The sequence below is a fragment of the Triticum aestivum genome, chromosome 1A (assembly GCF_018294505.1).
Source record: "Triticum aestivum cultivar Chinese Spring chromosome 1A, IWGSC CS RefSeq v2.1, whole genome shotgun sequence".
Taxonomy (NCBI): domain Eukaryota; kingdom Viridiplantae; phylum Streptophyta; class Magnoliopsida; order Poales; family Poaceae; genus Triticum; species Triticum aestivum.
The window spans coordinates 386,963,777-386,972,082 of record NC_057794.1 but is presented as its reverse complement, the minus strand read 5'-3'; positions in this window follow the sequence as shown (position 1 = coordinate 386,972,082).

The window sequence follows — 8,306 nt, the reverse complement described above, 5'->3', positions numbered from 1 at the left end:
CCCAAAAAAAAACAAAGTAAACTTCACCAGCTCACACCTTGGCATGCCTCCTCTCTTCCACCATTAGGCCCATGAGGCCCAATAACTTCCCGGAGGGGGTTCCGGTAACCCCCGGTACTCCGAAACTTATCCGAAACGTCCCGAACCATTCCGGTGTCCGAATGTAGCCTTCCAATATATGAATCTTCATGTCTCGACCATTTCGAGACTCCTCGTCATGTCCGTGATCACATCTGGGACTCCGAACAACTTTCGGTACATCAAATCACATAACTCATAATACATATCGTCATGGAACGTTAAGCGTGCGGACCCTACGGGTTCGAGAACTATGTAGACATGACCGAGACACATCTCCGATCAATGACCGAGACACACCTGGATACTCATATTGGCTCTGTCGTGGTGTGTGACGCCCCGAGACCGATGTGCCACGTGTCTTCCAGTTATTCGCTGTTGTTGCCTTGTCATGTGCTTGCGTGTCATGCATTGCATATCATGTCATCATGTGCATTTCATTTGCATACGTGTTCGTCTCATGCATCCGAGCATTTTCCCCGTTGTCCATTTTGCAATCCGGCGCTCCTATGTCACCCGGTGTCCCTTTCTACCTCTTTTCGTGTGCGGGTGTTACACATTTTTGGATTGGACCGAGACTTATCATGCGGCCTTGGTTCACTACCGGTAGACCGCCTGTCAAGTTTCATACCATTTGGACTTCGTTTGATACTCCAACGGTTAACCAAGGGACCGAAAAGGCCTCGTGTGTGTTGCAGCCCAACACTCCCTCCAAAGTGGCCCAAAACCCACCTAAACCTCCTCCATCACCTAGGCCGTTCGATCACGATCGCGTGACCGCAAACCGCACCTCATTTGGACTCTCCTAGTTTCCTCTATCTATAAATATGTGCTCCCCTCCCGAAATTCGCGGATGAACCCTAATCCTTTTCCCCTCTCGCCCGCCGGACATGTCCGTCCCGGACGGACGAGATCGCGCCGCCGCCCCGGGCGAATCGGAGACCGCCATCTGTCCGCCGCCGCCTTCTCTCTCCTCAGCCCTGTCGCCAGCCCGCGGGACCCAGTTCGGGCCCGCGCGAGCCCATCTCGCCGCCGTCGCCCGCCCGCGCCCGCACCCGCCGGATTCTGCGCCGCGCCGCCCGCGCGTCCTACGCCGGAGCTATGCCGCCGCCTCCCGCTCGCCCAAGCTCCTCGCCAGTGCACTCCGCCGCCGTGCGCCTCGCGCCGCCCGCGCACCGTCGCAGAAACCTCGCCGTCCGGCCACTGGAGCTCCTCTCCGGCCTTCTCCCTCGTCGCCAGCGTCCTCCCCGGCCTCCTCCTCACCCCCCTCGCCGGAGCAAGCCACTGCTCACCGGAGCCGCGACCTCTCGCCGGAGCACCTCAGGAAGCGCGCCTGCTACAGTGCCACGGCCGATCCAGATCTGGAAAACCCTAATCTCGGGGTTGACTTTCCCCCCTCTCCTTAGTATTTTTTTTGCATACTTTGACGCATCATAACTCACCATCCGTGGCTCCGTTTTGGGCGTGCAGCATATCAAAATATTCGCCTCGACGAGTACTTCATTTCATCTCATTGCATCATTTTCTTTTGAGCTCATCTTGATGACCGAAATGATGTTGGAAGAGGGCTATGTGATGATAGTTTCAGATCTGTTTCAGCAATTGCACTTTTGTCATTTTTGCCATGATTAATGTGTGCATGCTATGATCCTGAGCTCTGCATATGTTTTGAAGTATGCCATGCCATCTTTACAGGGGTGTATGCCATGTATTTTTATGATCTTTGTGCTGACTAGCACAAGCATGCAAAGTAGCTTACTTAATGATGCTGATTTCAGAGACTTAGAAATACTCTAAGTCCTTGCCCTGTTATTATTTTTATGCCATGTGTACATGTTGTTTCCGAGTGATCCGTGCCTCTTTTGAGCATGATCAGTAAGGATGTTTTGTAGATAGTGTTGTGCTCTACCCATCCATGTCTTTGTTTGTAATTATGGAGCACCCTAGCTTGAGTCAATCGAGCTCTACTTTTGCTATAAAATGTTCCTGGCAGATTGTTAACATGTTTAGCAATTTTGCCGAGCTTGTTGTTGTTGATCCATGCATGCTATGTTGTTGTTATTGCCATGTCTAGCTTCTATGCCATGTCTATTTGCTGGGTGTATGCTTAGTTTGTCATGCAATGCCTCGTAGTGAGTGCATCGAGCTTGTTAACATGCCTACTTGATGTCTGTTTTGCCATGTTCCAGTTTTTCACTAAGTCTGAACCTGGTTATGCAATTGCTATGTTCACGTGGTTACAATTGTATTTTCTGATCCCTTTTGGCTCATGGACAGTAAGGGACTTTTGTTGTATGCTCTGAGTAGCTTCATGCCATGCCTTGCTTTGCCATGATATGTTCCTGTAGCATGTAGTTATCGTGCTCTAAACATTGCTTCCTGATGATAAATTCCTGACATGCTGTTAATTTCACTAAGTCTGAAACCTGTTATCTTTTGCACTTTTCTCATGCTTGTTTGAACCTGTTATTGAGTGAATTAGCCGTAGATCAGTGTTCATTTTTCACCAAGAATCTTGAGTGGATCCCTGCCATGTATTTTGTTGTCATGTTGGAGTGCTGTAGCATGTTGTTCTTGATGCATTTAGAAGGCTACTTGCTGTTAATCGCAGACCGGTACCATATTTGTTTTGCTTGCCATTTCCAAACCGTGCATCCGATTCCGGTGATCTTTATATCGATTTCGACCGAATCAACGCCCCTTTCCAGTGGCACTCTTGGATTTCCATGTTTAGGCCAGGTTCAATCATTCCTTTCCCAAATCATGCATATGCATCACATATCGCATCCCGCATATCATACCATGTTTGCATCATGTTGTTTGAGCTTTGCACATGGTTGATTGCGCTCCTTTTGCTTGTTGTCTTGCTTTGGGTAGAGTCGGGAGACGAGTTAGCGTTCGAGGACCTGTTGAGTACGTTTACGAGGATCAAGCTTTCGTCTTCTCGGAGAACTTTGCAGGCAAGATGGTCATACCCTCGAAATCACTTCTATCTTTGCTTACTAGCTGCTCGCTCTTTTGCTATGCCTATGCTGCGATACCTACACTTGCTATCATGCCTCCCATATTGTTAAGCCAAGCCTCTAACCCACCTTGTCCTAGCAAACCTTTGTTTGGCTATGTTACCGCTTTGCTCAGCCCCTCTTATAGCGTTGTTAGTTGCAGGTGAAGATTGAAGTTTGTTCCTTGTTGGAACATGGATACATTTGTTGGGATATCACAATATCTCTTATTTAATTAATGCATCTATATACTTGGTCAAGGGTGGAAGGCTCGACCTTATGCCTGGTGTTTTGTTCCACTCTTGCCGCCCTAGTTTCCGTCATATCGGTATTATGTTCCCGGATTTTACGTTCCTTACACGGTTGGGTTATAATGGGAACCCCTTGACAGTTCGCTTTGAATAAAACTCCTCCAGCAAGGCCCAACCTTGGTTTTACCATTTGCCTCACCACCACCTACTTTTCCCTTGGGAGTCGCGCTCCCGAGGGTCATCTTATTTTAACCCCCCTGGGCCAGTGCTCATCTGAGTGTTGGTCCGAACTGAGCTGCCTGCGGGGCCACCTCGGGGAAACTTGAGGGTTGGTTTTACTCGTAGCTAGTCTCATCTGAGTGTGCCCTGAGAACGAGATATGTGCAGCTCATATCGGGATTTGTCGGCACATTCGGGCGGCTTTGCTGGACTTGTTTTACCATTGTCGAGGATGTCTTGTAACCGGGATGCCGAGTCTGATCGGATTGTCTTGGGAGAAGGAATATCCTTCATTGACCGTGAGAGCTTGTGATGGGCTAAGTTGGGACACCCCTGCAGGGATTGAACTTTCGAAAGCCGTGCCAGCGGTTATGGGCAGATGGAAATTTGTTAATGTCCGGTTGTAGATTACCTGAAACTCAACTTAATTAAAATGCATCAATCGAGTGTGTAACCGTGATGGTCTCTTCCCGGCGGAGTCCGGGAAGTGAACACGGTGTTGGAGTAATGCTTGACGTAGGTTGTTCTAGGATCACTTCTTGATCATAGTTGTTCGACCGTGCTTTTGCCTTCTCTTCTCGCTCTCATTTGCGTATGTTAGCCACCATATATGCTAGTCGCTTGCTGCAGCTCCACCTCATACCTTTTATCCTACCTATAAGCTTAAATAGTCTTGATCGCAAGGGTGTGAAATTGCTGAGTCCCCGTGACTCACAGATACTTCCAGAACCAGTTTGCAGGTGCCGATGATACCGTGCAGGTGACGCAACCGATCTCAAGGAGGAGTTTGATGAAGATCTCGTTCATTGTGTTGTTTCGTTTCAGTTGATCAGTAGTGGAGCCCAGTTGGGACGATCGGGGATCTGTGTAGCATTTGGGGTAGTCTTCTTTTATTTTGGGTTCCGTAGTCGGACCTTGTGTGTATCTGGCTGATGTAATGTTATATTCATGTATTGTATGAAGTGGCGATTGTAAGCCAACTATGTATCTCTTTCCCTTATGTATTACATGGGTTGTGTGAAGATTACCTCACTTGCGACATTGCTTTCAATGCGGTTATGCCTCTAAGTCGTGCTTCGACACGTGAGAGATATGGCCGCATCGAGGGCGTTACAAGTTGGTAATCAGAGCCTTCCCCGACCTTAGGAGCCCCCTGCTTGATCGAATCGCTGGCGTTGTTGAGTCTAGAAAAATGTTTTGAGTCATTTAGGATTATATATATCGGAGAGTTAGGAATTCTTTTTACTCCTCAGTCCCTTCGTCGCTTTGGTGAGGCATCCTGACGTAGAGTTTTGACTCTTCTCTTCTCAAATTTCACTAATTTTTTTAGGATCACGCGGGTATCTTGGAATCGTTCCGATGGTTTTGTGACGAGAACATTGTTCTTGGTGCCTCCTGACATTTAGGGGTTGTGGCAGTGTCCCGGAGAGTTGAGCTCCGAGGTGTTGTCGTCACAATTTTATCGTTGCAATTCTGGAATACCTGAGTTTCGCCGACATCGAAAATCTCTTTTATGCAGTTATTGGTGAGATAACCTCGACGCCACCCAGTACCGGGACGGGAGTTCGGGAGTATTGCCATAACTCGTATAACGGATGCTTTTCGAAGGTTGAGGTAAACGATTTCCGAAGGTTTCTTGGTTATGTGTTGAAGGATGGATACAACTGGATGTAGGATTTGCTAGTTTTGGGTGAGATATTATGCTTCCCCTGTATCCCCAACACCTGATTGCATAACCGGAAAGTTTCGGGAGTTTATAAGTGGGAATTCAAGTAGCTCCTAGGATATCTTTCCGACAGATGTGTGATATGAAATTGGGGTTCGACGTCTAGTGGCCCGCCTATCCACGGTTGGTTTTTATAGTGGTCTCGTTGTGTCTTAAAGAGTCCTTGGCTTTGCTGACTCGGGGACGCTTCATATGTCATGTGCACTGCCTTGCACATGATGGTGCTGTACGATCGAGCCGGTGTAGGCCCCACCATGAAAACTTCGGACGAAATCTCTATCATATGTTTATTCCGGCTTATTCTACAAGCCAATCCTTTGTTTTGTCTTGAGTTGTGGTATTCGAGTTGCTTCAATGTCAAGTGTTGATTACATACCTTCCCTAATGTTGTTCTCATATTCCTATGTGAATACTAATCCTTCTTGATCATCGAGATTGTCTTGCCAATCCTTTTCAACCGGTGTGCTTCTCTTCAAGCGGACCCGTCCATTTTCAACATCCGCAAGATTCAATCTAAGCTCTCTCAACGTTTTTTGCTTCATCCGTTTCAAGTTGCCTTTGTTTTTCCCGCCCACCCACCCTTTTTCTTTAAGGAATCCAATGTCTTAATCAAGTATCCTTTTATTCATATGAAGTCTCTCCATTCTTTTCCGTCAATGTTCTTATCCGGTGATTCTCAGGAAGATGCTAACGGAGCTTCTAGTTCATCATTCTTCGTTCTCTTTTATCCGATGAATTCAGTTCAAGCTTTGCCAATTATATCCTTTCCTCGTTGCAAATACCTTCTCATGCCGGTGCACCTCATATTCAGTCATTTCTCGCTATTCAATTGTTCTGGAGTGCTCAATATATCTCGAAGACTCGTGTTTCCACTTTGCATTCGTTCAAGATCTTTCGAGGATGTTCTCTCATTCAAGCCTTTTAATTCTACCGGCGCTATCTCTCTTTTAAATCATTCAACAGTGTTTTCTTTTGAGTGGGCCCTAACCCACAGGTCTTTTCCCAGGATCTTACCTGACTCTTCTAAGTATACCGGAGCTAACCTCAATTTCATTTCGAAGTTTGACGTAAGAATGAATTTTTCATCAGTCAGATGTGTTTCTCCAAGATCTCTCAATTTTTTTTCATCGTTGGTTCTACTTTTCCATTCTTCTTTATTACGGAGTATCTCAACAATTTGGTGGTGTTTCTCGTCGTAATTCTCAGATTTTGATGATCGAAGAAGAGTTTTTCCTCCATATCTTATCCGCTCTCTCAGAGATTCATGGTTCTAGCTTGATGTCATCCTCTCATAATTGTTTTGATTATGGCAATTCTTTTCACCTATCTGGAGCAATTCAAGATTCTGTTCAGTTTGATTATCCGGAGCCCATCATCTAAGATTTATTCATTCCAGCTTTCAGCTCTTCGTACTCTAAATCATACGGGTGCTTAAATCAAGGATTCCCTAATCAGCTCGTAATCTCTTCGTTCTCATGGATCTAAATTCTCTCAAGCATCTTCATTTATTTGCTAATCCTTCCCGGTATTTCTTCATGTTTTATTCGTTCTTTTTCAATTCTTATGGTGGTTCGTTCAAGAGTTCTCTTCCTTGGTTATCATATTAATTCATTCGTTGTTTCAATTCTACGAGAATAAGTGGCATGCCAAATCCATTGTTTGTCATCAATTTAATTGGTGAAGGATAAGCATAACATAATTCCTATTCTTGTTTCACCCAAATGATTAATTCCTTATTCCGGAGGCTCATCAAATTCTCGATTTCATTTCTTTCATCCTTTCTTTTCCCGGAGTTCCAAGATCTCTCAACTATATCACCGCGAAGCTCCATCTAAATCATCGCAAGGTTTTACCTTGTGTTTTGAACTTCCCTTTCCTTTCGTTTGATTATTCTTTTCCTACTGGAGATCATTATGGAGGTTCTACATGATAGTTCATAAAGGATTTAATTCCTTCTCCAAGTTTTTCATCGAGATTCTTTCCTAAGAAGCTCAAGCTTTCCTCATATTGTAACCCGGAGTGCAATTCTTTCTACCGTATCATTGGAGGTGGTATTATGTCATTCTTGATAATTTGAGTTCATGTTCCATGATTCACATGTTGTTAAGAATGAGATATTTTAAACCCATAAATCTCGTCATTGGAGTTATTTTGGGTTATATTTCACCTAAAGCTTCCCCTAAGGATTGTTGCAATTTATGGTGCTTATAAATGACCCAAGTTCTTCATCTATCCTCCCGGTGAAATAGTTTCTCGCTTTCTTGTTCATATCAATCCAATCTATTGTTCTCCGTTAGTGGCAGAATTTCACCTCATAGTTTTGAGATGTATTCCATAAGCCCACATCAAGCTTATTCTTTTCGTTGTTGGTTTTCCAACAATTCCGTTTGACCCTACTCCTAAAGATGCTTTTCAAGCTCATCTGACGTAGAAGATGTTGTTTTCTTCTCCGTTCTTTTGCTCAGACGATCCAACTTCTATTCCTTCATTCCGGAGGCATTATGATATTGCTTTCTTCAACCATCATATCGTTTCATCAAAGATCATGTTCTTTTCGTGCTAATCCATTTAACCGGAGTGTCATGCCCTCTTTTCAAGTTCTTCCCATTCTGTCAAGTTTGGCTCCCTTCTCAACCGGAGTGCCGTCTGAAATCGTTCTTACCCATTGTGCCATTTCTTTCAATAGTTCCGGAGGTAATGTGTTGTTGATTTCATCAAGTATCATCCAATCTTCCCAAGATCATGTTCGATTCCTCCCATTTATAGTCGGAGTGCTGTCCAAATTACATCAGTCTTATTCCTTCTTTATCTGGTTTTAACCGGAGTGTTATCGTAATTGATCCTTATCGTTCCTTGTACATCTCGTTTCTACCGGAGTGCTTGGATGTACTTCTTGTCCATTGCAACCCTTTTCTCATGTTTTTCAACCTACAGGGTTCTCGTGATGTTCCTTGTTCCTCGTTTCTAACGGAGTTTTTTTTCAACTTTATTCATCTTTGCTGTATTATTTCCTTCAAATTGGCTTAACCT